We start from the raw sequence: 20,294 nt of genomic DNA, 5'->3' as shown, positions 1-20,294 counted from the left end.
ATAGATGAGCTTAGCCTATTCAGGTCTTAAGGGCCTTGAAGTCACTTAGATGGATGACTGCTTAATGAGAACAACATAACATTTTTGTACAGGACAAGAAATCTAACTTGGCGCCAATGGACTGTGATGCTTGCCTAAACTCAATATTCAGATCATGACTATTTAATTTATCTGTCAATGACTTGCTCCTGATTTGCATTACACCTATTTGGCATCTCTATGCAGACAGTACAGCACGGCAGTTTTGTATTCCAGGTAATGTAGAAGGAGCGTTTAGAGCATTTAAGAAACGTTATGTTTTTCTAATCCTATTTTTACTTCATTGAGATTTATATATTTTAATTGATGTGGCTGGAAATCGGATATGGTGACATATAAAATGAAACCCATAAATATTCCAATAACTTGGCAGTCTCAAGGTAGTTTAAATTAAATATGGGTTTCAAGTATTAAGCCAATACATCAAACAAAAGAGGGTGAGAAAGAGAGATTATCACAAAACAGGTCTAATATAATGTAGAGCAAATGTTAAATTTTTATTTAATAGAATCCCATATGTAATTAAATAGAATATGAAGCCATATTCCTACAAACTTGTGGGAAAAATATGCTCCTAAGTTAGCGCAGAACTATGATAAATCATGTATTCATTATGTCAAATAATGTTTATCAAAGACCTGGAGATATAAGAGCATGTTTGATTATAATTCATTTAATAATCTATGTTTAAGATAAATTATTATTAACTTGCTTCATAGTAAGACCACAGATATATTTAAAGCTTTGAGAAAACAGAACTGGCATATAAAATGATGGTTAAAGACAATAAATTCTGATAAATGTATTTACCATTTATCTTCTGGAGTTGCCATAACAAAATACCATAGACTGGATGACTTAAATAAAAGTGTGTTTGTGGGGAAAGATAGTCTCTTCGAGAAATATTTGGAAAACTGTACAGCTACATGCAAAAGAATGAAATTGGATCACTTTCTTACACCATACACAAAAATAAACTCGAAATTGATTAAAGACCTAAATGCAAGACCTGAAGCCATAAAACTCCTAAAAGAAAACATAAAGCAGTAAACTCTTGGACATTGGTCTTAACAATATTTTTTTGGAACTGTCTCCTCAGTAAGGGGGACAAAATAAAAAATAAGCAGATGGCACTACATCAAACTAAAAAGCTTTGTCCAGTAAAGAAGACCATCAATAAAACAAAAAAGCAATCTACCGAATGGGAGATAAGATGTTAATTGCCAAAATACATGAAAAATTCATACAACTCGACACCAAAAAACAATCTAATTAAGAAATTGGCAGATAACCTGAATAGACATTTTTTCAGAGAAGACATACAGATGGCCAACAAACATGTGAAAAACTGCTCTACATCACTAATCATCAGGGAAATGCAAATCAAAACTACAAAGAGATATCACCTCACACCTGTCAGACTGGCTAATATCAAAAGGACAAGAAATAACAAGTGTTGGGCACCTGGGTGGCTCAGTTGTTAAGGATCTGCCTTCGGCTCAGGTCATGATCCCAGGGTCCTGGGATCGAGCCCCACATCGGGCTCCCTGCTTCACGAGAAGCCTGCTTCTCTGTCTCCCACTCCCTCTGCCTGTGTTTCCTCTCTCGCTCTGTCAAATAAATAAAATCTTTAAAAAAAAACAAAAAGAAATAACAAGTGTTGGTGAAGATGTGGAAAAAAAGGAAACCATTGTGCACAGTTGGTAAAAATGTAAATTGGTGCAGCCACTATGGAAAACAGTATGAAATTTCCTCCAAAAGTTAAAAATAGAACTATTATCTAGTTTCAGTTATATATAGTTCCAGTAATTCCACTTCTAGCTCCTTATCTAAGAAAAATGAAAACTCTAATTCAAAAAGATATATGCACTCCTGTATATATTGCAGCATTACTTACAATAGTTAAGGTATAGTAACAACCTAGTGTCCATCGATGGTTGAATGGATAAAGAAGAAGTGGTATACAGACACAATGGAGTATTACTCAGCCATAAAAAAGAATGTAATCTTGCCATTTGTGAAAATACGGATGGACTTTAAGGCTACTATGCTAAGTGAAATAAATCAGACACAGAAAGACAAATACCATACAAGTTCTCTTATACATGGAATCTAAAAACAAAACAAATGAATAAACAAAACAAAGCAGAAACAGATTCATAAGTACAGAGAACAAACTGATGGTTGCCAGAGGGGAGTGGGGTGAGGGGATAGGCAAATATAGATGAAGGAGACTAAGAGGTACAAACTTCCAGGTACAAAATAGATAAGTCACAAGGATGTAAAGTACAGCATAGGGAGTATGGTCAATAATATTATAATAACTGTATGGTAACAAATGATGACTTGACTTATTGTGGTAATCATTTCTTAATTTATATAAATGTTGTACCCCTGACGCTAATATAATATTGTTTGTGAATTACACTTTAATAAAAATAAATAAATAAACCAAAAAGCATTGCATTTTAACTCATTACTTTTGCTCTTCTGCAAATTAATCAACATACATACTAGTAGACAGCCACAAGTCAGTTGTGGTCAATTAGAGGGAAAAAACACATTTTATTACTATTTGTGCTTTTATCCTCTTCTCAATACGTATTTAGTAGGATTTTTAAAAATTTTCTTACTGAAGCATGTGTTAATATATTGATAAATAAAATAAGGTTGGTTGTATGTTGGTTATCTAATGTGTAGCCATCTTGCACAAATTACTATGTCTGTAGAAATTAATAAAATAATGATGGGGTAAGTGGAAAATGTCCTGTTGACTCTTATATAAAAGTCAGAGATTAACCATCTACTAATTTAATCAACCTTTAAAAACATCTGGAAAAAATGTTTAGTATCTTATAGAAAGTATGACAGTTTCTGCACCATTTGAACCTTGGTGGTGATTCTTCCAGGATTGGTTTAATATGATTTGAGGTGGTCAATTAAATAATCCCTTCCATTGTTCTGGCTGAATAATGATTTGATTTTCCAAGCCTACTAATCCATTATTTTAACTAGCATTAAATTCATAAAAAAAGAAAACCCAAATAGGTTTTAAAGGGTCTTAAAAACCCTGAAATAAATACCACAAATGCAATAATCAGAAGGAAAGACAATAATAATTCTCATTTGGGTAATAAAGTAGAACTGCATTCACAGAAAATAATTAGAGCAATAAACCCACATTTTAGATGTATTTGGAAGTGTTTGAATTCCACTTCGATTACTGCCACCCTTAGGAAGATCCTTGGAAATGTAGTTGACAAGGAAAGTATTTATTAATTTACTCAGTCCATTCTACAAAAATTCACATAGAAGCAGCAATCTAGCATGAATTAGAAAACATCAAAAGGCTCTAGTATCCTAAATGGGAAAAACCCACAAAAAACAAAAAAACTAAATGTTCATCTATATTTGCAGAAAGGCATTCAGAGGAAATATCTTAATCCAAGGAGTTATTTCAATGTTGGAGGAATATAAGGCACACAGTAGAGTGATGGGATGGTTTATTTACACATTTAACTATATATTACTAGAGCTATTCCTTTCCAGAGGAAAGCATAAAATACGGAGAATATGGGGAAGGAGACAAATACAGCCTAGAGCAATGATAAGTAAATAATAACACTATCACTATTTTTGAATGTGTCATCCACACTTATTATTTCCATTTTCTCATTACCTCTTGACTTTTGTCTCACATCAAACCTTTATTTTAAAGTATTTATTACTTTATCCTGATTTTCCTATTATAAATAATGCTATAATAAACATTACTTTAGCTAACTATCTATGCACATTTTAAATATTTCTTTTATAATAATAAGATAAATTCTTGGGGCACCTGGGTGGTTCAGTTAGCTAAGCGTCAGACTCTTGGTGTCAGCTCAAGTCATGATCTCATGGGTTGTGGGGGGGATGGAGCCCTGAGCCCGGAGTCGGCTTGAAAGATTCTTTCCCTCTGCCCCTCCCCCACTCACTCTCAAACTCCCTCTAAAATAAATAAATCTTTTTAAAAAAAAAAAAGATGAATTCTTAGAATGGTTGGGATGACATAAGTGCATCAATACAGGCATAGAAAAGACAGGTGAGCTTATAAAAAGCAACAGACCTCAATTTCACTTTGAATAATTAATAGGGATTCCATGAATCAAGAAATTGCTGTAGGATGGGTCCCAAATGTAAGAACTGCCTGAATCAGACTGGCCCACAGTCATGTGGAAAGAACCTTGATTAGGTCAGTTTCCCCACCAAACAGATGCTGAATTGAAGACCCATGTACAAGAGGTCAACTACGGAATGTTCTCACTGGTAAAACCTGTGAGGGAGTGGGGCGAGAGGATTGGGCATGGAGCGAAGACCAACTTTCATACAGTTGAAGAGAGACTGCAGCTTATTTCACAGGGAGTTCTGGAGTAGGTATGGCTCCTAGGAGTTGTTCTGAATTGAGGTAAGACAGTTGATCCTTTGTATCTCTGAATGGATCAGTTATGGGAATGGGACATCATCTTAGTCTAGGTAGCTCCTGCCTGTGGTCTGGCTGAAAGGGGGCAACAGCCAAACCTCTAGGCAGCTGGAGGAATGAACACCTTCGTTCTCAAGGGAAGATCTTGAGTGGTCCCACAGCATCCATCATAAATACCAACCCTCAACCTTCTCGCATCCAATACACCATTGAAGGCTGATGTTCGTGTCCAGACATAATTTTTGTGTAGGGTACATTTTTCACTCAACATTTCTAAAAGATAAATGTGTATTAAGTTCTTTCTTTCCAATGATCTCCTTCATTTCCTTCTTCCATCTGCTAGCTCCTGACCTCTGTTTTGTTGAGGATTCCAATATCTAAAGGGCCTTTGTTTCTAAATTCGGAGTTCTCCAACATAAAGAATATTAAATTAAGTCCTAAGCATTATTATTACACAAATGTTCCCTTTTTAAGCACCATCTTAATACTATATCACATCTAGGCACCTCCAAAGAGGGGAAAATTAAATGTATTGTACATTTTGGTGTTAATTGTTACTTTATTTTTTTTCTAAGAATCTTACTGCTATAGTTTATTTGTTTGTTGTATGTTTTTTTAACCTAGCCTTGAGTTTTGGAAATGGCTATAATGAAAATTAGACATTGTTTGAAAGTCTAACCTTTTCAAATATGTTTAGTGTTTAAAAACAAAACAACACTTGTGAATACAGTGCTATTTGCTGGTAGTCCTAAAATTAATGCACAGACAAATAAAACTCAGTAGCACCTCAATAGGAAAGCAAAAAGGAAATCAAGGAATAGTTAAATATAAATGCCAGTTCTTATTAGTATTCTGTTACATTTAAATAATTATTTCACAAATCTTTTCAAACATTTATTAAAAGGATTTCCAAATTATGAGGTCATTACTATATAATATAATGTTTTAAATATCAGCATTCTTTCTAGAGTCACACCATATTATGGCATACTAATTTGTATAATAGCAGAAAAAATATCATATTACATTCATGACTTTGAACCTTACACATAAATATTAATGAAGAGTCTCTCTGTTGCCTTCTATTCAGAGAAAACCAATATTTACTCTAATGCTACTTACTTAGAAAACAGGACACCATCATGTCACCCTCATCAACCAAAGCATTTATTAAACACTCATATAATGCTTTTCTTTGGGGATCATCTGAGCTCAACTTTTTTCACCATGGCACTGTCTGATGCAGGAAAAATAGCAAAACCACAGCCTACCATGCCCATAACAGATACGTGCATCCTTATGTAATGGGACTATCTACAATTCAGAGCTTATACCAAGCCCTTCACCATCCATTATTATATTAATAACCAGTGACTGTGATTTTTACAAATCTTAAATAGGTCTTCAAAAAGCATTAGCTAGGGAATTATCAGTCCCTAAAATAAAATAGCTAGAAGGGGGTCAATCAGTATCTGATGAAGTCATCCTAACTCTATGCCCCCTGATTCAGTCTTTTTCTTTTGATTGAGATATAATTAACATGTAACATTGTATCAATTCCAGGTGTACTGCATAATGATTCAGTATTTGTATATATTGCAAAATGATCACCACACTAAGTCTAGTTAACATACATCCCCTCACTTAGTTACTTTTTTTTCTTGTGATGAGAACTTTTAAGACCTACTTTGTTAGGAATTTTCAAATATACAGTTCAGTATTATTAACTGTTGTCACCATGCTGTACATTTCATTCCCAGAGCTTATTTATTTTATAACTGGAAGTTTGTACCTTTTGACTACCTTCTCTCCCTTGTGCCCTTCCCCCCACCTCCATCAACTGACTCAGTCTTTGACTTTATTGAAACCTCTTATTCATTAATCACATTACTTCTCATTATCTTTCAACTCCTTTCAGGTAATGCCATTCTTCTTATTAACACAGATTTCACAGTCTGTCATCATCTTTAATTTTTTTTTTCAAATACTCTCAATTTCCTTACCCTTTACTAACATTATTTTCTATGGAGAAAGCTCTAAGCTGAGATGATCCCTAATAGCCATCTTTTTGCCAGCTTTGTGGACTTGTTCAAGAAACACCACACAACCACCTCTCTAGCTGACCTCTGATTTAAAGATCATACCCACCAATAGGCATTCAAGACTGTTTTCCCTATTTCTAAATTCCCTAAAAGCCAAAGAGTCCTAAGCTCCTTTTTCCACTTTTCTTAAACCATCCACCTTTCTTCAGTCTCACTTTCAACTAATGATCAGTTCTTACCTTATACTTCATTGAAAAGATAATAATCATCAAATGTGAGTTCCCTCATCTTGCCACCAAATTTAGAAATCTACTTGCTTCTCTATCCATGTTTCTCTTTTTCCTTTTCTGTTAGAATAGCGGTGGTATCCATCTTTTCTGTGCCAAATCTTGATTCTTTCTGCTGTACCCGGAGCCCTCCCTTCCCACCCTGACCAAGAATTTTACTACACTATTCTACTCAAAGATTTATTTTTCTTAAACTTATCTTTTTTCTGATTATCAATCTCTTACTCTCTTTTGGTCCATTGGCATCATTCTCATAGGCATGTACCATGCCTTAATGAACTATGTTCATTAATACAACAGCAAAAAAAAAAAAAAAAAATCCCTTTATCCCTAGTCTCCTTTCAAATACCATTTCGTTTTCCAGCTCTGTCTCCAGATAAATCTTCTTAAATGTGTTGTCTTGATTCACTGACATCATTTCCTCACTTCCCATTGACTTTCTGACTTAATCCAACCTAGTTTCCATCCCCATCATATTGTCAAACTGCAGTTTTCAAAATACCAATCACCTCTGTGCTGCCAAACTGAAAGGGACATTTTCTATCTTTACCTAAATCTCAGATCAAAAATTAAATATTGCCTATTCTTTTTGCTTGAAAGATTCCTTACTCTGCATTTTTTCTGTTTTTCCTTGTTCTTATTCCTCTGTATCTTTCCCCAGTTTCTATTTCTCTAACAGTTCATAAATAAATGTATTTCCATGGCCATGGACCTGGGTCCTCTTTTTTTTTCTTCTATAATCTGTATGATTATCTAATATTATTCCATACTTTTAAATGCAATTATATTATGACAGTTCATAAATTTATATTTTTACCCAAAATATCTCTTCTGAGTTCTACATTAATCTACTCAACCTACTATTTAACATTTCCAATTTTATATCTCACAGATACCTCATCACCTAGCCTCTTCAAAATGAAATACATTATTCACAGCACTGTACCACAATCAATCCACATAGAGATCTTCCTCTACCTAAGGAAATGATGAGAATTATAATTTCTCCAGTTGTTGAAGTCAGAAACCTAGCAGTCACACTTTCTCATAATTTACACATCCAGTTAACCAAAATATCTTCCATTCTTCCTTCTCAATATGCCTGAAGTCCATCCACTTCTTTTCATCTACTCTGCCTCCATCCAAGTATAGTCAACATTAATACTTGCCCCTCTTCCCAAGAGTAGTCTTTTTGCCACATAAGTTGGATCAGGATATTTCCCAGCATAAGCCCTTCGACAATGTTCCATTGTATTACAAATACAGTTTCTTCTGGTTTTTCATAAATATATACTAATGCCTTGAAGACATTTTAGTCTCACTACATGCTGCAAAGGGCCTTCATGATTCACCTCCATTTTGATTTTTAGCATCCCCTCTGGGCCCACTCTGCTCCAACCACAGCGACTTTCATTCATTTCCTCAATCTTCTTTCCCACCTCATGGTCTTTTCAAACTGTATTAAAAACATGTCCACACCATCAGCCTGAATTTTGCATAGCTTGCTTCATCTTGCACAACCTATCTCAGTTTAAATGTCATTTCTCCATCGAAATATAAATTGCGTATCTAAAATACATTCCCTCAGTTTGTGATCTACCTCAAAAACTTGTTCCTTAAAATCTCATTGAATCTTTTAATTTATTTCATGTTTACTTGAATTTGTTTTATTCCATTTTTATCATTTTTCCACTAACATGTAAGTACCATGAGTGCAGCAATTATGTCAGTTGTTTTCAACACAGCAACTCCAGTCCCATAGTTTCTTACCTTATACATACCACACACTTAGCATTAGTTAAATGATGATTATCTGATTATTATGATTATATATATGATGATAAACTATATACTATGTGTTTTAGTCCATCCTAACCATTTTAACAGAATACCATAGACTGGGTGGATTATAAACAGCAGAAATTAATTTCCCATATTTCTGGAGGCTGAAAATTCCAAGATCAAGGTGCTGGCAGATTCAGTGTCTGATGAGAGCCTGCTTGCTGGTTCATAGCTCACATGTCAGAAGGTGGTAGTCAGCTCTCTGGGGACTCGTTTATAAGGTCACTAATCCAATTCAAGAGAGATCTCCCTCAGGACATAATCACCTCCCAAAAGGCTCACATCTAAATACCATCATACTGAGGGTTAGGTTTCAATATATGAATTTGAGAGAGACACAACATTCAGTGCATAGTACTATATACTCCATCATTAGGGTTTGCCATAGGGTAGAATGTTTCCACGGGTGGTATATGATATAATGTTAGATGCACATGAATAACCATTATTTTTCTTATTTTAATAAGTAAATATAAAAAATTTATATGTTAGTTTATGTAATTATGTACACTATATAGTAACTCATTTATTATAAAATAAATTATATGATAAATACAATAAACGAATGTTTATTTTACTATGCTTAGGAAAAAATTTAGATCACTTCTGAAACCCATGATTTTACAGATAAGAGTCATGAGATATCATTGTTCCTCAACGTGAGGAAAAAATATCAGATACATTATAGTGGAGGTAAAGAGCAGTCAGGTGTAAATTTTGAGAGTAGCATATATATTTTTGGTCTAAGATAAGATGAAAACTTGATGTTATAGTATAGCAAATACACTTAGCTGAGGAGAAACTGGGCAATTAAAGGTCTAGTGCATAAGTTTCTAACCTGCTTTGGTAGATTATATTATTTTGCTAGTATTCACTGCTCATCCCATTCAGGTCAGGCTTGGGCCTGTGACTTGCTTTGAAGGATGAAAAGTGAGCATAAGTTATGGGTTTAAAAGAAGCTGTAAAGGCCAAAACATCACTACTGTGTTCTCTTTTTACCCTTTGCTACAAGAACGGGCAACTTTCCAGATGGAGGCTGCTTTATCAGCTTAAGTCCCAAAATGAAGTTAACATGGAGGAGCACTCAAGCTTATGAAACATCTGAAATTTTGCTCTACTTGCAAACTGACAAATTAGCCTACCAGTGTCATGCGTGCTGACAAAAAACACAGGGCTGTTGGATCAAAGGCAAAGGAATTATTTACGATAATAACAGCAGCATTATCATCTTTGTTCAAGTTCGTGGCCATCAGTTCTCACAGGGTGACCCCAAGACCAGAGATGCCTGCATACCTACTGGGGCATTTGACAGAAGAGGAACCACTAGGTTAGGGAACCCAAATCTTTTTAACAGTCTAACATCTGTGCTAGAGAAAAAACATTATCTTTACTGTACTGGACAGTAAACAAACCTGTCCTTTTCTCTGGACAGATACATACCTCAGTCTTTCAAGATTGTTGAAAAGATATATAAGAACAAAAGCAGTCAGTGCCTATTGCCAGACTTCCAAAAATACAAGAGGCTTGTGGGTAATTGTCACTTAGCTCAGTTACATGATAATGGACATGTAGCATGAATGAGAATTAAATCCTTATGATTGTTGGCCCCTGAGATTTGGGGATCATTTCTAACCATTGCATAATCTAGACTACTCTGACAAGTATACCTAGATTTATTAATTTTATTGGGATCTATCCATGAAATTTAGGAATTTCATAACCCTCCAAAAATTATAGGAAAATTTTTGTGTACATCTATATCCAAAAACGTATTTTTCTTTAGGTAAAAAGTTTATAGCATTTATCAGATTTTGAAGAGTTATGACCACCCTCCAAAATTCTAAAACAGTCCAAAAAATATATTTGATCATCCTCAAGTATAGACATTTTGACTTTTCATTTATGTTTAATCAGAAAGAAGGTGCATTTTTTTAAATGCAAAAGGAAATATACATATGTGTGCTGAGAAGATGGAAAGTCCAATTGGAAACTAGCAATTTTCCTATTAATAAAAGTATTTCTGATTCATTATATCAATATAAGAATATTTTCTTACACCCAACAGTCCATAAAAGCTTTACATGTTATGTACGGAATATGAATGTTTCTTCAACCTCTCCCATAATATTCATTTGGGTTGTATTATTCTCTTTCTAAAAATATTTGTGATTATACACACTGCTTATAAAATAAAATACTGAAATATGGTAATATAAGACAAGCATTCTTTGTATGCATGTTAGACAACCAATTCTTTCTTCAATTTATTTGAATTGCAATTTTTTCAGTGAAATTAGTCTTGAAGGATTTCTCTTTCAATCTGGAAGTATTTTAATAAAATTAAAGAGTCACATAGCTTTTATAGGTAAATATATAGAGATGACATACTTTTTTACTTACTGACCTTTTTTTTATTATGTTATGTTAATCACCATACATTACATCATTAGTTTTTGATGTAGTGTTCCACGATTCATTGTTTGGTATAACACCCAGTGCTCCATGCAGAATGTGCCCTCTTTAATACCCATCACCAGGCTAACCCATCCCCCCCACCCTCCTCCCCTCTAGAACCCTCAGTTTGTTTTTCAGAGTCCATAGTCTCTCATGGTTCGATTCCACCCCCTTCATTACTTACTGACCTTAGATTCAGAAGACAGATGAGTGTATGTTTGTGCGCATGTGTGTGTGCACGCACGTGAGAGGGGTGCGGTGAGGAGAGGGAGAGAGGAAAAAGAATTAGGAGGACAGAGAGCCTAGTGAATCTCGAGTTAGAGGGACAAGCCAAGTCAAGGTCAATTAGGAAAAGTGGAGATTGAAATTCCGTATTCACGTATGTTACGTGAAGGCAAAGGACCTGAGGGAAGACTACCATCTGGGTAATAAGGCCAAGCAAGAGCTCTCAGGTAGCGGGTTTGGAGCTGGGGCAAGCAGGACCTCTGTGAGAAGACACAGTGGTTTTCTGAAACAGCCCTGGGCTCTCGATCTCTTAACCCTTCATGTTGGGTGGGTTTGACCTTGGTTTTGAAATACCAAAAATATGGAAAATAGTGTAAATCATGGGCTTCTCAGATGGAGTCCTGAAATTTGGAAAAAAAAATAACCTCTTTATGTTTATGAACTTGAGCTGAAATTGAGCATTTTATTCAAAATGAGTATAGGAAAGTAACCACGGAAGTATTAATATTAGCAGTACCTGTGTCTTTGTCACCAATACAAATCAGATATATATTTTTTTAATATTGCAATATAGTTGTTGCATATATCTTGAAATATCTTGTATATTCATGACCACTTTGAAATTATGGCAGCTGTTAAACTCACTAGATATTATTTAATGTTAATAAGTAAGCACATATTATTTAATGGAAACTGATTTCTTAAATAACAATAATATTTACATAATTGGCTTCCTCTGTAGCTTTGCAATGTTTTATATCATGAATTTAAAAATTTTATCCTGAGAATTGATCTATGGCTTCACTAAATTATCAAAGGGATGGATGACACACAAAAAGATTAAGAACCTCTGATATAGATGTATAAAATTTCAGACTATTCAAAAATCAAAAATACTTCTAATTTTAAGAACTGGATTGTTTTTACTTTCTGAATTCATAAGAGATAGCTTCTGAATTTGCATTAAAGTTTAAAATTGAAAAATGAATTCTGATAAATGTTGAAAATTCTGTATTTTTGTCAGAAACGTGCTCCTCTTGCATATGCACAAATATATTACCAATGAATGTTTTCAAAAACATTGACAATCTGAATAGTGCTCATAATTGCATCAGTACACTTTGAAAAGAATCTTGGATTAGAATTCAATATTCCGCAGCCCCATTTCTACCTCTAATAAACTTACTCCCTGGGCCTCTGGTGTTTCACTTGAGTAGACTGGAATGGGTGATCTCCAATTCTATGATTTAGTAATTTTAGTATTTACCTTAAAAAAGAAAGAGGAAAGAAAGAAAGAAAGAAAGAAGGAAAGAAAGAAAGAAAGAAAGAAAGAAAGAAAGAAAGAAAGAAAGAAAGAAAGAAAGAAAGAAAATATCCAATTTAAATTTAATAGCACAATGGGTAAATAAAGGATTAAAAATCTTTCAACTTGACATAAAATAACCAGTTTGATTCAAATAGGGAAATATACATGTACACATATATTTTTTGGTTAACATCAATTTATAGCTGCAAAGTCTGATCTTTCTTAATTATAATCAACCTACAGGTTGATTTAGTGTCCTATCATGTTACTTCATAGAGACTAGCAGTTTTACAAGAAGTTGTCTTTGCTCTGCAAAGATAGACAATCCCTTTAAGAAAGACCTTTTCTGAGCTCAATGCTTCATGGAATAAGTATTCTGGTTCACATATGTCAAATAGACATTTCTTACAGTTGCAAGATCAATTTGACATTCTAATTAAATAACCCCTTTATAAAAACCTTAAACTCCATGGGCTGAAACTGATTCAAGAATAGCACTAAGCTTTACCTATTACTTGAGCTTTAAGAAATACATGTTGATGAAAACTGCAATTCAAATACTAAGTCAGGTCTCTGTCATGCTTAATTTTCTGTGTTGTTAAATTAAAAATTACTCCTCCAAAATTCCAAGATACAGACCACTTGTAGACTGACCTAGATGGGCAATCTAAAAACCATCAAAGAAAGGATGGAAAAAGAATTTTAAGAAAGTGTTTGAAACATTTTCCTTCTAAAATTGACAAGAATCAGTGTTATCCAAATGAAAGGCCTCAAAACCTGTTAGCAAAGCAAGATGGAGAGAAATGCAGTTTATGTGTCTAAAATTGTAAAATTGTTTTAAAAAGTGCCTTTCTTATTACATTCAAATGCAATTTTCAAGACAGAGGCATTGTAACATGACTCTGTGTGCTTTGCTGTGTGTACAATAAAGCAGCAAAATTAATCCCTTCCCCTGAAGACCTCTGGAAATGAAAACCCATTATAATAATAATATTTGTACTTAGGTCTTGATGTTTCTGTGCTGAATTTGAATGCCATGAAATAATTATATATAGTGGTTGACGGGGACTTATATGCAGATAATTATATAAATAATCCTCTTTACATAGGTGCAAGGTGACTTTTTAGATCAGGTAGAAACTAGTTGCAACTTAAAAAAAAAAAAAACAACTCATAATATATTTCTCTACTGCCAGAGCGGGAATCTTTCTATCCCAAAGGTTGATTAGAGGTATTTACTTTTCATAGGGATCCAATGACAGAATTTGACTAGAAGCCCAGCAACTCTGAGGCCATTGGCTGGAGTTACATGCCAGACCCTATCCTCAAGATAGAAGCATCCACTTGACTCATGAACATGCTCCTCAGTAGGGTCAAGGACTTACAGCGTTGCTTTGCTTTGAAAAGGAAAGTAACCTACGATATTATGAAGACAGTCTTTATAAAATTAATGTTTGAGAGCAGGGTACTCTTCTCACATATAAAAGATCCCCCCGAACCTCAACTCTTAACTGCCTTTATTGACCCACTCAAGCTACTTTCTATCTTCCCTTTGCCATGAACTTCTTTTTAGCCTGTTCAATGAAAGCTTCTTAGATTCTTCACACAATTTGTGGAAAAAAATGTATTCTAGTTGGTTGTCTTCATTTTCTTCATTTTCCTTTTTTATTTTTTTTTAATTTTTTTATTGTTATGTTAATCACCATATATTACATCATTAGTTTTTGGTGCAGTGTTCCATGATTCATTGTTTGTTCATAACACCCAGTGCTCCATGCAGAACGTGCCCTCCTCAATGCCCATCACCAGGCTAACCCATCCCCCTACCCCCCTCCCCTCTAGAACCCTCAGTTTGTTTTTCAGAGTCCATCATCTCTCATGGTTGGTCTCCCCCTCTGACATACACCCCTTTTCTTCCTCTCCTGTTATCTTCTTCTTTTTCTTTTTTCTCAAAATATGTTGCATTATTTGTTTCAGAAGTAAAAATCTCATTATGAATTAGCTTTTTCTCCTACTGACCAGAATACCTACTTTAAAAGTAGCCCATTATTTTCTAGTACAACTCATTGTCTTTCCCAAGCTTTAGTCCCCTTGGCAGCATTTGCTATGTAAACCTCCTGCTTTCTTTAAATTCTCTCCTGCTCTATTTTTCATAAGCACTCAATATTTATTTGTTGAATGAATGAATGAATGAATGTTTACATTCTCTTCTTTCACCTTCTTGTTTGTTAAGAGTGCCTTCCCCGTCTTCTGATACATGCCCATGGTTTTAACATTTGCCTTTATACATGATGCTTAATTATATTACTGTTTCCTCTCCAGGCCTCTTTACCAAATTCCAGATCCTTAAGTTCTAATGCCTGTTAAAATTTCTCTATATAATTTCCTCACCTGTAGATTAAGTTCAATACGTCTCCTGATCATCCCAACCCCAAATAACTTCTATATTTTTTATTTTTCTTAATGAAATTAATATCATCTCAGTCATTCAAGCTCAACATTTCAGTTATATTCTGAACTTCACACTTCCCATTCAGAAATGTAGTATCGAAGATTCTGCTTCTGTTTTTTTCTCCTGTGTTTATTTTCCTTGCCAACATGCTAGTGTAGGCCAACTGTAAATTCTCTCTGAGCCTTCATCTAATTGTGTACTTAGTTACTTCTCTGAATCCCCGGTGTAAAACACTACATATAACATAATGTAATTGCTCAATAAGAAGTGTATGAAATGAATGAATTTTCCTACATTGACCTCAGCCTTTTCCAAATCACCTCTAATAAATTATTTTTCCTAAAAATGCAGCTCTAATAATGTTGTTCTCCAGCTAAGAACAAAACCAAACATTGCAGTAATTCTCCATTTCTTTTTTTTTTTAAGTATTCTTTTTTTTTAAAGATTTTATTTATTTATTTGAGAGGGAGAGAATGAGAGATAGAGAGCACGAGAGGGAAGAGGGTCAGAGGGAGAAGCAGACTCCCTGCTGAGCGGGGAGCCCGATGCATGACTTGATCCCGGGATTCCAGGATCATGACCTGAGCCGAAGGCAGTCGCTTAACCAACTGAGCCCCCCAGGTGCCCCTAATTCTGCATTTCTTAAATAACAAAATCCCAAACAGTTTCATCCAGTATTTCACAATCTTTCCCTATTAACCTAATTTTCTGAATTCTGATCCCATTTACCTTGCTCTCCATTTCTGAACCACTGCTATTAACTTGTTGAATACTCCAATCCCCACCAAGACTGGAACTCTTACCTAAATCTTGCCAATCTCTTTTCCAGAGATTAGAACTTTGATTCTGATTCTAAGGTTATGAGTTTGAGTTTGTGCAATTCCTAAAGGAAATGTATTACTAGCCTGGACTTCCTAACTCACAACTGGTATTCTTGACACCTCGTTCTGTAAATTTCCTTTCTTTATATGCACCACAACTGGAAAGTGCCATAAAATTTGAACACGAAAATGTTCCTGTCCACCAAATTGAACTTCTCTTTCAGTACATGGAATAAGTTAGTCTCCCCCAAGAGGGTGAATGCAAATCTGAGTTCCAGGTCTCACCTCTACACTGGTTGCCCATCTTACTATCAAACTGTCCGCAGGTATCTTTCTTCTGCTAAAATATCCTAAAACATGTTTCATTTGATTATTATAACAAATATCACAAACCTTCGTGAGCCCAGGTGACTATAAACTTATTAAGCATGAAGAGTGTGATTTGGTCTTTATTGTGTCTTTCAATATAATTTATATATTATCTCATATAAAAAAGATACCCAAATATTTATCAAATGAGTCTTGTACCCCTCTCATCACCTCTTTTCACCCCTATACACCATAACCAGGTTGGAATGGCCTTTTAGCTCTTGACTTAGAGAGGAATTTGGTACAATTACTGTCATCATGATGGATCCTTTACAGAAAATATGTCCTAAAATAACTTCGATATTAAGAAATGAAGAATCAGAGCTCTGGAAGATTATAAAAAAGATTTATTGACCAACTTTTGATGAATTTTGAGAATAAACTTGTCTGTCATAAAACATTGTAAAGTTGCTCAATACTATATTTTAAATTGGGGGACAATTTTCTGCTTCTGTAAAATTATTTGGGGTCTGTATAGTTAACACATTTTTTAAATTTCTTTTACTTGTAAAACAAAAAAAATCACAGAATTTTAGTGACAATAAAATTTTGTTATAGTAAGTTCAACCTCCCCCCCCCCTTTTTTTTGCCAAAAAGAAAACTAACACACAGAAGTAGAGTGACTTCTAAGGCCAAATAGAGCTGGAATTTAAACAGCTCAAAGGAAAAACTAGTGAGAGTCAAGGATCAGAAAAGAGAAGGCACTTTGGGAGAAGTCCTTGAAATCGATATTGCTAATCTCCCTCCTGTCTTTAGTCTCTCTTTCTTCCTAGTAGCTGCACGTGCACACAAACCTAAAGACTACATATTGCGGTGTCCCTTATAGTAGCTACGACCATGCGATTAAAAACCTTGTACCTCCTTCCTCTTTTTACACCTTCCCATCTGTTGGAATACAGACCTGTTTTAAACTGAAAATGTTAGAGCAAGAAGATAGAAAGAAACAGGGAGGCTTTATGGACTTATTCGGAGCTGTCTGTGTACCCTGGATCGCCTCCTCTTATCTGGACTGTTCCATGAGGAATAATCCTGCGAATGTTGGAACCACAATATTTGGATCCCTTTGTTATTGCAGCTTAGTCTAGACCCTTACACAGTATTCAGGCCAGCTGTGTGGACAAATAAAACATAACATTTTTGTGGTAAATGACAACTTAAGGAATTCCTGATCCAATCATTTATCTGCTAGCTGATGGATGTGCAGTTAGGTAGAGCGTTTCCTTGAGCATTTACACCCTACAGTTCAAGGGAAACATCCTATCAACTGATTATCTCGAAGTTGAGTTGTCATGTTTTTCTCCACTGAAACATTATGTTAAAATTTTATGTCAATGAGAGCAGCAAACTAAAATGTCAGTTAGAGAAATTTATGCTTTAGCACTACCTGCCGTTCCTCTGAAGCATATATAACTTTTCTTCTAAAATTATTAATTCTGTTCTCAGAACTATTCATTCATTCATATACTTGCTCACAAATAGTTAATGAACAAATTGCCACACATCAGGAACTGTGTTTAATGAATGAGATAGACAATGCTCCTCTCCTCATGTCTGATAAAAAACACAATCGCTGAAAATAATTAAAGTAGCAAGCCCAGGTCCCATTATTAAGGGGAATCACAGGGTCATATTGGAGCAAGAAACAAGAGGACCTAATGTAGTTGGTGCTAAGAATGCTAAACATTTTGTTTTAAATTTGTTTTAGTATGGGTCTATTGCAGCAGTAATGTTCTCTTATTTTTTTCCTCTATCTTGGAAAATCAAACATTTAGAGGACACAGGGAAGAATGTAAAGACAAGACATCTTTCATGGTATGGTGAGAAGAATCAGAGCTATAGAGAACAACAGCAACCAGAGTTCATGCAACTCTTTATTTATAAGGGAGGATGGGAGGTGGAGAGAATAATTGAAGCCAAAGCCAGAAGTTGGGGAGAAGAACACAGTAAAGGTGTTTCAAGGGGCACCTGGGTGGCTCAGTCGGTTGTGTCCAACTCTTCATTTCGGCTCAGCTCATGATTCCAGGGTCATGAAATAGAGCACTGCATTGGGCTCCATGTGGGCCTTAGTGCCAGCTTAAGATTCTCTCTGTCTCCCTTTCCCTGTGCCCCTCTAGTTCTCTCTCTCTTTCTCTCTCTCTCTAAATAAATCTTAAGGGCAGGGGAAGAAAAGTTATTTTGGGCTATCTACCCAGAGAATAATACCTCATTTCCAACTAGCCCATGCCTAGGTTAAATAAGCACGATTATGTAATGCTTTGAGTGTGTGATTGTTATAACTTTGGGTTTTAGGGTTATTGGAAAAATGAAACAATGTGTGTGTGTGTGTGTGTGCGCATGAGTGTGAATGAATCCTATGTAGAATGTAACCATTATTATGTAGTAAGCTGACTAATTTTATAGATAAAAACTTGATCTCAATAATTTAAAATAACTTATAATGAGTTTTATATTCTTAGACATAAAAATTCAGTAAAACACTGAGTTAAACTACGACTAAAGGCATCTATTGCCTAAATCTTGGCTTTGACTTTTGAACTCTACTTATTTCTAAATTAATAATAATGATAACAATGAGGGAGAGGAGAGAGGAGAAGCCGATAGTCCTTCCTGCTCATCCCTTTAAATTGATCATTGTGCCTGTACTGTAGAATGGTCTGTAAAAATGAAAGAAAAAAAAAGGACAGATGGTAAAGCAGAACCCAACATAAGCTTGGAGAGTATCTACTGAGAGGAAAATGCTTTATAATTGGTAAATACTATAATGAAATATGTTAATTCATATCACAAGGATTTAGGAGCCAAGGCCCATCTGTGTGAAACAAATATCACCAATAAAGATGTTTTCCCTCCTGGATTATCAAAGCATCAAGTAGTGATTTTTTTTTACCACATTTGAGAAATGAGCCGTATGTTGAAAAGTCTCTCACTTTTCAAGGGTAGTCGCATGTTATGTAGACATATTTTCAGATCGATGTGAGAAGGTGCTTTCGGGCAACTTCATTATTCCTACTATTTTAGTTTTCAAACTCTTCTCCCGAGTCTTACATGGGTTGCTCTTACCTTCTTACTCACCAGGGCTTAAGAGGTACTGTGGAAACTCTCGAGAATTACACGTTAGCTCATAATTTCTCATTTTAAAAAATCACTAATGAGGCTGGTCTATCCCTCTTCTCATATCAACTTCTCCTCTCCTTTATTTTCCTTTAAAGTATTTCTGGGAGCCTAGGAAATCTACTATTTGGCGGGACAGTGGGGGGGGCACTTTGCAACACAACTAAAAGTATCTTTTGAAGTATAGCATTGCTCATGCAAAGATTGTTAGTAAATATGCCAAAAAAAAAGTCTGCTTGTTAGGGGGCACATTCCGTGCAGAAAATGCTGTAGTGGGTGGACCACATTCTCTACTGATGGAAAACATGTACCTGCTTACAGCTATGAGTCCAAAGGCCCAATTTGCTAAAAATTAGTGATCCATCAGATTGATGGGCATAAAGCATTCTGCACTGTTGGCGCCTTGAAATTTCTTGCATCAGTCACCAGATCATGATTTACTAATAGGGTTTCAGGGCTTGCAAAATAGCACAACTCTAACCACATATTAATATTTAATCTGGCATTTTAAGTGCACCTAACAAAAGACCCCAGAGCTGCTGACAGAACCCTAAATTGTGAATTTCTTAAAAGGGAATTGAGCAGGTCCATAGTGATTTCATGAAAAAAAAAGAAAAGAAAAGGGAAAATAAATGGGTTCCAACATTTCTTATGTAGACCTCCCAAGCAGGGATCTCATTTTTCTTAAAAGTATTTATCATGCATTTTTAGATGCTTTATTAGAAAATCGTAAGGCTGTTTCTGGCGGCTGGCTGCAAAATCCACAATTAGATGACAGCAGATGCATTTTGGTTAATAAATTTTATATTAGACAATTTGCTCCTAAAATAATTCATTGGCACTTCCAAAATGTTGCTAAATGAGAGAAGATCTAGCCTATAAAT

This window comes from Eumetopias jubatus, unplaced genomic scaffold (genome assembly GCF_037043125.1).
Source record: "Eumetopias jubatus isolate StellerSeaLion01/CBP00866 unplaced genomic scaffold, mEumJub1_p1.0 scaffold_4, whole genome shotgun sequence".
Classification (NCBI taxonomy): Eukaryota; Metazoa; Chordata; class Mammalia; order Carnivora; family Otariidae; genus Eumetopias; species Eumetopias jubatus.
This window is presented reverse-complemented; position numbering follows the sequence as displayed.